The following is a 13,391-nucleotide window of genomic DNA, read 5'->3' on the forward strand; positions in this document are numbered from 1 at the left end:
CGCTAGGCCCATGCAGCTGAGCCTGGTCTCCAATCATCTTGGACCCCCTTGCCATTGGACCGAGACCTTGCTCTGTCAAACACGTGTGGTGGCTGGTGTGCAACGGCCACACCACCTTAAAAGAATTCACGCACAGTGGCTCACTCACTTAAGCCATCTATGCCCTTTTGTAACTTCCTGCTTCCATCTACATAACTTACTGCACCTCCTGATTTCTGTGTCCGCTGTGGCACACTCGCCTCTGAGTCAGATGGTTGTGGGTTCAAGTCCCACTCCAGGGAGTTGAGCACAAAAATCTAGGGCCGACGCTTCAGTGCAGTGCTGAGGGAGTGCCACACTGTTGGAGGTGCCGTCGGAGGAGATGTTAAACCGAGGCCCCATCTGCGCTCTCAGATAGACGTAAAAGGTCCCGCGGCACTATTTCGAAGAAGAGCAGGGGAATTATCCCCGGTGTCCTGACCAATATTTATCCCTCAATCAACATAATTAAAACAGGTTATCTGGTCATCATCACATTGCTGTTTGTGGGAGCTTGCTGTGTGCAAAAATTGGCTGCCGTATTTCCCACATTACAACAGTGACTACACTCCAAAAAGTACTTAATTGGCTCTCAAGTGCTTTGAGACGTCCGGTGCTCGCAAAAGGCGCTATAGAAATGCAAGTCTTTTCTAATTTAGTAATTTGCAAACTAGGAAAGACAACTCTCTATTCCTTCATCCAAGTCATTGATATATATGGTGAAAAGCAGATCCTACTTGTAACCACTCAGAGTACATTCTCTTTATCCCTATTCTCTGTTTCCTACCACCCAACTAATTACCAACCCATGTCACAAGGTTGTCTCCAATTCCATGCGCTCTGACTTCTGCTAATCTCTTGTGTGTGTTATGTATGTAATAAATGTACAAACTGAGTATTGTTTAACTAAGCAAGGTACAACCTTGGCTCTGCTTTATTACGGCCCCAAAGTGCCTGACTCACACAATGGCTGGCCTTTTATACCAGAGTAACACCATGTGCGTGCTGCTTAGTGGCCTCCCAACAATGACACCATCTGCAAACAGCATGTACAGAAATCTCGCGTGACATAGTTGCGCGATCGAGGTACCCTTGTTGACTCTGTCTTCTGTATTCAACATGATTACTTAAATCCGGGTATACAAGAGACAACTTGGTCTTCAGACCTCTTTTCATCATGAGTTCAGCAGGCGAGACCCCTGCGAGTGTGTGGGGTCTTGTCCTGTAACTCAGCAGTATGCAAGACAAGCGGGTCTGCAGTGACCCTTGGGTTACTCTCCTCATGCTTCGCTTGATAATTATGCTTGCCTATTGGACGCAGACTTGAATGGTACTGACCTTACATGTTTTATGCCGTTAAGTTTTACAAACTCCTGAAACGCCTGACTGGTGAAGCACGACCCATTGTCACTCACCACTATGTCAGGCAGACCATGCGTCGCGAACATGACATTGAGATTCTCTATGGTTGCCGTGGACGTACTGGATGACATGATTATGCATTCTATCCACTTCGAATAAGCATCCACCACCAATAAAAAAAAAACATCTGCCCAGGAAGGCACCTGCAAAATCTACATGGATCCTGGACCAAGGTTTGGATGGCCATGACCACAGACTCAGCGGCGATTCCACTGGTGCTTTGCTGAGCTGCATGCAGGTGTTGCACATGCTTCCAGCTCAGAATCAATTCCTGGCCACCATAGTGGCGATGGCCTTCATCATCACTATACCAGGATGTGTGCTGTGTAACTCACGCACAAACTTCTCTCTCCCTTTCTTAAACGTTACAACTCGATTGCTCCACAATATGCAATCTGTTTGAATAGACAGTTCGTCCTTGCGACGAATGTACGGTTTGGCCTCCTCGCACATTTGCTTAGGTATGGCAGACCAATCCCCTTTGAGGATACAACCCTTTACCACCGATAATATCGTGTCCTGGCTGGTCCAGGTCTTAACATGTTGAGCCGTGACAGGGGTACCTTCACTCTCAAAAGCATCCATGATTAACATTAAATCTGCCGGTTGTGGCGTTTCCATCTCCGGTGTGGGCAACGGCAACTGGCTCAAAGCATCGGCACAATTCTCTGTGCCAGGTCTGTGGCGAATGACATAATCATAGGCAGATAATGTCAGCGTCCACTTTTGGATGGGGGATGAAGCATTGGTATTGATACCTTTGCTCTCGGAAAACAACAAAATGAGCGGCTTGTGATCGATCTCTAATTCAAACCTCAGACCGAACAAGTATTGATGCATCTTTTTAACATCGTACACACACGCTAAAGCTTCTTTTTCTACCATACTGTAGACTCTGCTTTAGACAAATTTTTGGATGCATACGCGACAGGTTGAAGTTTCCCCGACTCATTGGCTTGTTGTAACACGCAACCAATTCCATATGACGATGCGTCACAGGCCAAAACTAAACGTTTACATGCGTCATAATGTACCAGCAGCTTGTTCGAGCAAAGCAGAGCGGTGGCTTTCTCAAAAGCTCTGTCTTGCAATGCACCCCACACCCAGTTTTTGCCTTTTCTCAATAGCATGTACAGTGGTTCAAGTAAGGCGCTCAATTTAGGTAGGAAGTTACCAAAGTAGTTGAGTAGACCCAGGAACGAACGCAGCTCCATCACGTTCTGCGGTTTGGGTGCTTTCTTGATGGCTTTGGTTTTCATGTCAGTAGGTCTGATGCCATCAACGGCAATTTTCCTCCCTGAGGAATTCGACCTCCGATGCCATGAAGATGCACTTTGACCGTTTAAGTCTGAGTCTCACTCTGTCTAAACGCAGTAGTCTCCACAAATTCTGACTGTGCCATCACTTTTCAGCACGGGAACAATGGGGTTGGCCCATTCATTAAATTCGACCGGTGATATGATCCCTTCACGCTGGAATCTGTCCAGTTCAATTTCGACCTTCTCCCTCATCATATACGGCAATGCCCGAGCTTTATGATGGATGGGTCTTCTATCTGAGTCCACGAGGACCTGCATTTTAGCTCTCGTGAGGTTGCCGATACCCAGTTCGAACAGCGAGGGGAACTTGCTCAATACTTGGGCACTGTATCTTCCTCCGACGACAAAGTCTTTATCTCGTTCCAGTCGCATCTGATTTTCTACAACCAGCTCCTGCCGAGCAGCGTTGGGCCATTGCCTGGAACAATCCACAGCGGTAACTCGTGAACCGCACTGTTCTATGACACATTAATTTATGCACTGCCAATCACCTTTATCAGTTCTTTGGTGTACTTGCGCAGTTTGGCGTTAACAGGGCTCAGCCTGGGCCTCACAGTCTTAGTATCCCACAGCTTATTAAATGCCCTCTCGTTCATGATCGATTGACTCGCCCCCGTGTCCAGTTCCATCGATACCGGTATCCCGTTAAACTTCACATTAATCAAAATTGGTTTACTCTTGGTTATGAAAGAGTACAATCCATACACTTCCTCCTCTGGCATCTCGGATTGCGTATCCGGATCCGCGCTAGTCTGGCTCTCATCCACCACGTGGTGTGTCGCAGCACGCTTGCTCATCTGTGGACACTTGCGCTGGAGATGCCCCACTCTCAGACAGCCTTTGCAACTATATTGCTTAAATCGGCACTGCTGGTGCCGATGATTTTCCCCACAACGCCAACACGGAGAAGTCGGATACATTCCCGCTGGCGGACTTTGGGCAGCCACAGGATTCGCGAATGCAGCCGGATAGGCCCTGCCATGTGCCGCTCTGCCGAACGCCGAATCAATCGCATTTACAGCACTTGCCAAAGTTCGGTTCTTCACCGATATTTGCTTTAAACTCCTGTCCGTCGTCATACATGATTGAGCGATCTGGATGGCCCTTTTTAAATCCAACTCCTCCACCGCCAGAAGTTTGCGCTGGATCACCTCGTGGTTGATACCGATAACAAAGTTTGGGCTCATCCGCCGGCGTCCAGATCGCCGAGAGACTCGCTCTGTAAAAGCTACAGTGCGGTAAGGGGGGCGGGGGGGCCTGCAAAGAAAGATAAGTGAAAGGTTCTTTAATTATTTATTTAAAATGTTACCAGGGCGATTAGGCTTAAAACTGTCTCGGGAATGCTTTGCATGTGTTTTGTTTTATAATGATCATTTTTTTTCTTTAGGTTTACCCCTCTCCGTAGGCCCAACCACAGCCTCGGCCTAAATTTTTGTACTTACCTTCCATTCCAGTAACGACCGCCCATTTGGCTAACTTTACACTTACCCGCCGAGAGACGTCCTCTGGCGGCCAAGTCGCGCAAGTGGCCTCCCGCCCCGCCGAGCTGGCAGATTGGTGCGGGCGGTAGTTGGCAGGAGTCGGCGGGGGGGAAGGACCGCTGCATGGAGGCAGGTCTAACCCCCATGGTAGGTATGAAGACCAGCAAGAAAAGGTTAGCGAACAGCGACTTACCAGGATGGGGTCCTCCGAAAGTGTTCCGCCGCATTTTTATTTGGTAATGCTATTCACTTTTCAGGTCTTCCACCCTCCCTGGGCCCGACTCCATTCTCGGCGGTACTTGGGTGGCAAGCGCCTTTGCCGCCGAGATTGAGAGCTCCTGCCCGCTGCCGCCCAGGTTGACGGTGTAAGCCATTGTTTTGCCGCCTGCCGTTACTGCCATCTCTTTTAGAGGGATCTTCCTGGCAAAGTACCGCCCGGTCTCTCGGCGGCCATCGGCGGTCCTTTGGGCGGTAAATTGCAGCTCAATGAAAATCGGGGCCTATGTTCCTGAGTATAGTTTCCAACCTGGAAGCTTCAGCGCTTTAAACTTCCTAGGCTTGGATACAGGGCTTTTCTTCATTGGTCTATATCCACCAATCAGAGGGCAAATCTTTCCAATCCTCCAGACACAAAGATCTGGGACTGAAAGTTGACCGTGCGTATCTGCATCTTATCTGTTCAACCTTACCTGCACAGCATCTGTGGTCTCCAAACAATGGAAGAAAGGCTTCAGAGATCAAGGCAGAGGGACCTGCATAAGGCAAGGACAAATCCATCACTGCCAGTGCTGATAGAGAAAGAAGGACAGGACCCACCCCGTGTGTGAGAAACCCTGAGCTATTCATGGGCCTACAGTAGTCGCAGACCATGGCCACATCCAACCACAAAGAAAATGTTGTATTTAAGGGGAAGCTTGAAACGTACATGATGGAGAAAGGAATAGAAGATAGGTTTAGATGAAGTAGAGTGAGAGAAGGTTGGTATTGAGCATAAACTCAGCATGGACCATCATCATAGGCAGTCCCTCGGAATCGAGGAAGATTTGCTTCCACTCTTAAAATGAGTCCTTAGGTAGCTGAACAGTCCAATACGAGAACCACAGTCTCTGTCATAGGTGGGACAGACAGTCGTTGAGGGTAAGGGTGGGTGGGACAGGTTTGCCGCACGCTCCTTCCGCTGCATGCGCTTGTTTTCTGCATACTCTCGGCGATGAGACTCGAGGTGCTCAGCGCCCTCCTGCACTTTCTCCACTTAGGACGGTCTTTGGCCAGGGACTCCCAGGTGTCGGTGGGGATGTCGCACTTTATCAGGGAGGCTTTGAGGGTGTCCTTGTAACGTTTCCTCTGCTCACCTTTGGCTCGTTTGCCGTGAAGGAGTGGGAGTCTCGTGTCTGGTATGCAAACTATGTGGCCTGCCCAGCGGAGCTGATCGAGTGTGGTCAGTGCTTCAATGCTGGGGATGTTGGCCTGGTCGAGGACGCTAATGTTGGTGCATCTGTCCTCCCAGGGGATTTGTAGGAGCTTGCAGTCTACAGGGTTGTAGTAATACCCGCCCTCCTGTATGGCTCAGAGACATGGACCATGTACAGTAGACACCTCAAGTTGTTGGAGAAATACCACCAACGATGTCTCCGCACGATCTTACAAATCCCCTGGGAGGTTAGATGAAATAGATTGGGAGGTGGTTGGTGTTGAGCATATACCAGTTGGGCCAAATGGCCGATTTCCATGTTGTAAATTTTAAAAGCTCTGCTTCAAGGATGAATTAAGCCCTGAAGTCCAAATAATTATCAGAAAAGATTATTGTGAATGCTAGAACATCTGAAATCAAAAGGATTTTAAGAGGGTAGCAACCACTGGACATTCTAGTGTTAATAGTGTAAGCCTTTTTTTAAAGCTAAAAATAACATTACCATGATTAACATACAACAGGAAGAAGGGGAGGTCCTGGTGTACGGTCATGGAGCATCAGATTGCGTTATTCCAATGCTTCCTGAGGCCCTGTTGACCATGGGCTTCTAGTTTAAAGTTAAAATATGAAGCACTCTAGTTTATAGGAGTTATTCTACCCTACGTAAATTAACGGTCATCTAAAACTCGGCTGTCTGTGTCCTAACTCGCACCAAGTCCCGCTCACCCATCACCCCTGTGCTCGCTGACCTACATTGGCTCCCGGTTAAGCAACGCTTCGATTTCAAAATTCTCATCCTTGTTTACAAATCCCTCCATGGCCCTCGCCCCTCCCTATCTCTGTAGTCTCCTCCAGCCCCACAGCTCCCCCCCCCCTCACCGAGATGTCTGCGCTCCTTTAATTCTGCCCTCTTGAGCATCCCTGATTATAATCGCTCAACCATCGGTGGCCGTGCCTTCAGCTGCCTGGGCCCCAAGCTCTGGGACTCCCTGCCTAAACCTCTCCGCCTCTCTACCTCTCTTTCCTCCTTTAAGACGCTCCTTAAAACCTACCTCTTTGACCGAACTTTTGGCCCTAATTTCTTCTTCGGTGGTTCGGGGTCAACTTTATTTGTTTGGTCTTAAAACGCACCTGTGAAGCGCCTCGGGACATTTTACTACGTTAAAGGCGCTATATAAATATAAGTTGTTGTTGTTGTGAGGGATATACCTTCCAGGACCAAGTAAAAGTGGAGACATATGTGAGGATTCTAATGCTGAGCGGAATCGGAGCTAAAGAACTGCTGGAATCGGGAATAAAGCCAAACTAATTCTGACAAGCATCTGTATTCTTTCGGAACTGGAGAACATTTTATGCTCCATGCAGATCAAACTCTCCTGATTCATCTCGGAGACTGCAGATGTGCCTCACATTCTAGATGTCAGGTCAATGAATGCCTTGCCTTCTCTTTCATTTGTACACGTGGGAATAGCTTGATTCTTTTGCAGCTGCTCTGAAGACTCTTCGTTTGTATATGTTAAACACAAAAATCACCATAAAAACAAAAAAAAAAAGGGTACGTGAAAAGTGTTTGGAGTGTCCCCCCAGATCGGGGGGGGGGGGGGGGGGCACTTGATTTAATGTTGATTTTGTTTACTCCAAAAGAGTTGTATATGTTAAAATCAGCCTTTTATTGCTGGGCTTAATAAACTCCTAACCCAACACAGCTGTCGGTAGCTGGCGGGCTTAAAGACCTCATCATTTATTGCCAGTCAACTGCTGTGAGGAAAGGCTGCCTGCCCTCGAGTTGCTCAGCAATGTTTAACTCGCCGCCCCCGCCCCCCACCCTCGGAGGCTCCATCAAAGGAAGGGGGGTCAATCCCCGAGCCGCGCCACGCTGCCTCACAGGAACTTCTAATCGGATGTAGTCAGGTTTTTAACAGAATGAGCGTGACTCAGCACCACTCTTGCTCAAAACAGATCAGCATCCTGTTCCGCCTCTGAGTCAGACGGTCATGGGTTCAAGTCCCACTCCAGGGACTTGAGCACATAAATCTAGGCTGACACTCCCAGTGCAGTGCTGAGGGAGCGCTGCACTTGTCGGAGGTGCCGTCTTTCGGATGAGACGTTAAACCGAGGCCCCCGTCTGCCCTCTCAGGTGGATGTAAAAGATGCCATGGCACTATTTCGAAGAAGAGCAGGGGGAGTTATCGCCGATGTCCTGGCTAATATTTATCCTTCAATCTACATAACAAAAAAAAACAGATTATCTGGTCATTATCACATTGCTGTTTGTGGGAGCTTGCTGTGCGCAAATTGGCTGCCGCGTTTCCCACATTACAACAGTGACTACACTCCAGAAGTATTTCATTGGCTGTAAAGTTCTTTGAGACGTCCGGTGGTCGTGAAAGACACTATATAAATGCAAGTCTTTCTTTCTGCATTAAGTCCTGCTTGGCCTCCATCCCTATTCTCCCTGACCCATGCTGGCTCCAGTTCCCCCAACATGTTGAATTAAAAATCCAGGTCTTCCTCTTTAAATCGCTCCACTCTATCAGTGATCCTCTATTCCCTTCACCCTCATATGCTTATCTATCTTCCCATTAAATGCATCGATACTATTCGCTTCAACCATTCCCTGTGGCAGTGAGTTCCACATTCTCACCACTCTCTGGGTAAAGAAGTTTCTTCTGAATTCCCCATTTGATTTCTCGGTGGCTATCTTATATCGATGGCCTCTAGTTTTGCTCTTCCCCACAAGGGGAAATATTCTCTCTGTATCCACTCTATCAAAACCTTTCATATTTTTAAAGACCTCAATTAGGTCACCCCTCAGCCATCTATTATCAAGAGAAAAGAGCCCTAGCCTATTCATCCATTCCTGATCAGTATAACCTTGCAGTTCTGGTATCATCCTTGTAAATCGCTTTTGCACCCTCTTCAGTGCCTCTTTATCCTTTTCATAATTTGGTGACCAGAACTGTGACAGTACTCCACGTGGGGTGTAATCAAGGTTCGACACAAGTTCAGCACAACTTTAATTTAATTTAAAACTAAGCAGGAAAAGTTACAGTGGGTCTGATCACCAACTTCCCTAAACAAGTTAAACACCCCCCTGTCCGATAAAATCCAACCCAGCGCCAGCCTTGTGCCCTTCTCAAGGATCCGTCCCCTCATTTTATCTTGTTTTAGATGTTTGCGACTCTTATTCCCAAACCGTTTTCAATTCTGGCCCAACACACATCTGCATATTGCACATTTCCGTCCTCGACCAAGCATTGGAAACACCAGCTGGAACTAGAAACTTCTCCTTCGGGAGGAAAACTGAAGAGCAAATCTCGCTGGTGCTTCTAACTACGCTGCGTGATCCCAATTCATTCAAATATTCAAAACCACCCACAAAAGGACATAACAATAGACCTCTTTTATCCCTCTTCTCAAAACATCTTGCATTGCCAGTCCCCTTGAGATGATTGCAAATTCGAACATTCTACTTACAATAAGTTATTAAGAAATATAATATGCAGTGTGGGTCCAAGAATTATCCTGGTGGGAGTTGGGGGAGGGGCGGATTTCTAATCATAATTACTATTAGTCACTCATTTTTACGGCTATCTTTAGTCACTGTTTCCGAATATTATTTTTACACAATGTGTGAGATCTGACCGCAGGTTCCTTGTGATGACTAGATCTTGTCTCTCAGAAGCAGGGACAGATTAAGGGTGCCTCGGGCCCCATGCAGTACACCAGCCATGGGCCCCCTACTCCCATTCACATCCTGCAGTAAATGACATTAGTGAGCTAAGCCACAGGGCACTATACTGAGTACGCATCAGGTGGCGGTGAAGAAGGCAAATGGCATGTTGGCCTTTATAGCTAGGGGATTTGAGTATAGGAGCAGGGAGGTCTTACTGCAGTTGTACAGGGTCTTGGTGAGGACTCACCTGGAAAGGTGAATATTGTGTTCAGTTTTGGTCTCCTAATCTGAGGAAGGACTTTCTTGCTATTGAGGGAGTGCAGCAAAGGTTAACCAGACTGATTCCTGGGATGGCAGGACTGACATATGAGGAGAGACTGGATCGACTGGGCCTGTATTCACTGGAGTTTAGAAGAATGAGAGGGGATCTCATAGAAACATATAAAATTCTGACGGGACTGGACAGGTTAGGTGCAGGAAGAATGTTCCCGATGTTGAGGAAGTCCAGAACCAGGGGACGCAATCTAAGGATAAGGGGTAAGCCATTTAGGACTGAGATGAGGAGAAACTTCTTCACTCAGAGAGTTGTTGACCTGTGTAATTCTCTACCACAGAGAGCTGTTGATGCCAGTTCGTTGGATATATTCAAGAGGGAATTGGATATGGCCCTTACGGCTAAAGGGATCAAGGGGTATGGAGAGAAAGCAAGAAAGGGGTACTGAGGTGAATGATCAGCCATGATCATATTGAATGGTGGTGCAGGCTCGAAGGGCCAAATGGCCTACTCCTGCAACTATTCTCTATGTTTTTATGTTTCTATGTCAGGTCTACATCTTATGTTATGTTCTCATTGATACTATGACAACAGTCATTTAATATTTTATTATGTTTCCAAACAATCAAACCGATACCATGATGAAATCCTATATAAACAGTAAACAACAACGCTTTAATAAAAGAAAATCCTTACATTTTGAAACTAAATCGACAACGACAATTTAGAACAAGGCAGCGTAATATTTTTGGAAGACCATCATTTGTCATTTGCATTCCATGTTCTCCACAGAGGCACGTACAAGTGTAACATTACATTGGTTTTTTCCTAGATTTGTGTCGGGTAAACTCGTCAATGATTTGCGAGAAGTCAAGTCCTCTCAGTACTTTGCTCTCGATGCTCATGATTGAAAGACTATTAAGTCAATCTTGTCCCATTCAGTTCCTGACCTCATCCTTGATGCATTTTAGTTTTGAGAAGGACCGCTCACCACTGCAATTTGATGCCATCATCGACAGATATATCCGAAGAGCTATTTCAATGTTAGACAAGGTTTGGGTGAGGGCGTGTGTATGGATGAGTTGGTACATTTTCAGCTCTGCTGACTTAGTTTGTTTGACACAAATTGAGGTTTGAAGCTCTGTTGAGGATGCCACCAAACTAGAAAACTGGATGAATTCACTTTCAATCCTAGGTTCCAGATCTTTGGGATAGGAGTGGGCAAGATTTGTTACGGCTTGCTTGATCTCATGAGTCGAGAGCGCGGCTAGCTTGGACAGGAATCCAAACTTACAGTTGATTTCCTTGTATGCTTCAAGGCGGTGTTTCAAGGTACTGATTAGTTGATCAATGATGACAAGGAACACTTCACTTTTGAATTTCTCCTTGGTGACAGCACAATGTTTTCAGCATCTCCATCGTCATAGCAGCGGTTGCGTACCCTGAATTGTACTCATTGTGGCCACATAGTTTAATCCCTAGGTCTTCGAAGTCCTCAAACTCTGTCCGCTGGGTCTTGACAAAATCGACAAGGGACTCGAGTAAGGACACCATACATTCAGATTCAAGCCAGTCTTTTCAAGCGAGAGATTGGTCAGGTGAAAACACTTCAAGACTGTGTTGCAAATAACAATGAGAATAGCTGAATCCAGTTCGCTCAGTTTGTCAAGGATCAACTGAGCTTCATTTCGGCATTCAACTTTCTGTTCAACGTTAGTTGCCAGGGATTCCAACACTTCGCATATGGGAGTGTAACCTTTGAGCAGGGCTGACACTGCTTCATACCTTCCTGACCATCGAGTAGCAGAAAGCTGTTTGACGACAGACAGCCCTAAAGGTTTTAGTTTTTCATAAAGCAGTCGCCAGCGATACGTCGGTGCAGAGAAAAAAGTTGACGACTTTTGTACAATGTCAAAAAATCTGATGATGACTGGGCTGCATTTGGCACTGTGTTTCCCCACACGGTTGAGTGAGTGCGCTGTGCATGGTATAAACGTCGCATATGGGCATTGCTCTTTGATGATAGTTTGGACACCAATGTATTTCCCACTCATATTTGAAGCATTATCATAAGATTGTCTGCGACAATTTTGTATGTCGATCCTGTTCTCATCCAGAAAGGCCAGTGTTATTTCTGCTATTTCTTGTCCAGTATTATCGGCAAGAACTTTAGGAACCTTTTCTCAGGACCAGTTGGTAGAACATAGCGGACGACAAATGTCAGCTGATCTGAGTGTGTGACATTTGGTGTTGAATCAACAGATATTGAATAGAACTTCGCTGATTTCAATTCCTGGATAAACATCTCAAGAACTTTGCCACCCATCAGACGAATCAGTTCTTCACAAGTGGTGGACAACAAATATGAAGTATGCCCTTTGCCTTTGTTGGCGAACCGCTTGATGTGTTCAGCAAGAAATGCATTGTAGTTTGCGAGAACCTCCAACACACCCAGATAATTACCATTATTTGGAGACCCAATGATTTTGTTTCTGACTCGCAACGAAAGACCTCGCTCACAGAGAAAGGTTATCACACAGACAGCCCGGTCTAGCACCTTGTGCCAGTACTGCCGTGCATTTTCAAACTGGAAGACAATATGACCAACCACACAACCAGTGCCTGCTTGTCCAGTGCACATTACAATATGGCTTCTCTATGCTGGAGGCTGTTTTCGTGAGATGAAATCCTCTCATCTCCATGCTTCCAGTCATTAAACCCATGAGTAAAGTGGCTAGTTGTTCATGCTGTGACCTTGCAAGCAAAGCAGTATACTCTACCGTTTGATGGTGAATAACAGAACCACGTTCGCTCCACACGTTCCCCTGTCAGCGGGTGCACACGTGTGAAGAAGGACTTCGAGCAATATAGGCCACATCCTTCCTTGGCATGAATCACGCCGGAGTTTTGGAAGTCTTTATCACAGTTTCGGCAGTCCTCACTACCTTTTGCAACCCAATGGCTTTGCATGTCTCTGAGATATTGTCTCCCCACAGCCCAATGTCGCTCGTAAGTTGCGCCTCTTTCAGCTCGGTATGCAGCAGTTGGTTTTCATCACCTTCAACCTTTTGGACTTGGAGTTCCAACTCCGGGGCCACGAGTGGTTTCGTTGTTGAAGTTCACGGCACAGCATCGTCTTGGCCTTCATCTTCATGACCTTGAGTTTTTAGTTGTAAAAGATTATCTAGTTTAAACAGTTTAGCTACTTCTCGTCTCCTTTTGCTCCTCATGTAGCTGGTGCTCTTTCCTTTTTTTCGACCCGATTTGAGTGTAGAATGCATCTTGAGAAAAAGGGCATCTAGAGTCTGTTTATATCAAGTGGAGAATAACCTGCACCTGAGCCCTTGCGGCTTCGCTCCGCTCTTGCTACGTCACTTATGTCAATATTGTTTACTCTTAATCTGACCCTGTATGGACTCCACTCTAGGCTTGGTCCCCGGGCAACTGCCCCATCTGCCTACGCTCCCCCCCCCCATTAAACCGTCCCTGCTCAGAAGGCATTCTGCGTCAGCTACCTGTCCAAATGCCCACAATCAAATGAATGACCTCCAGATTTTCTGGGACTTTCCCTGCACCCCGAGTGCTGTGAAGTATTTCATAGGACAGCTCCCTCAGTTACAGAAGGAGCTTTAGACATAGTCAGTCTGTCTGATGCCAATGCTTAAATCAAAAGCTCCAGTTTTTATTAAGAAGCATTGAGTTTCTACTTTTCCCATGAGCTCAGCATTTCTCCCATGGCCAGATTAAGAATGCCAGCAACAACTTCTACAACAAAGTCTATTTTGAACAA

This window comes from Pristiophorus japonicus, chromosome 17 (assembly GCF_044704955.1).
Source record: "Pristiophorus japonicus isolate sPriJap1 chromosome 17, sPriJap1.hap1, whole genome shotgun sequence".
Lineage (NCBI taxonomy): Eukaryota > Metazoa > Chordata > Chondrichthyes > Pristiophoridae > Pristiophorus > Pristiophorus japonicus.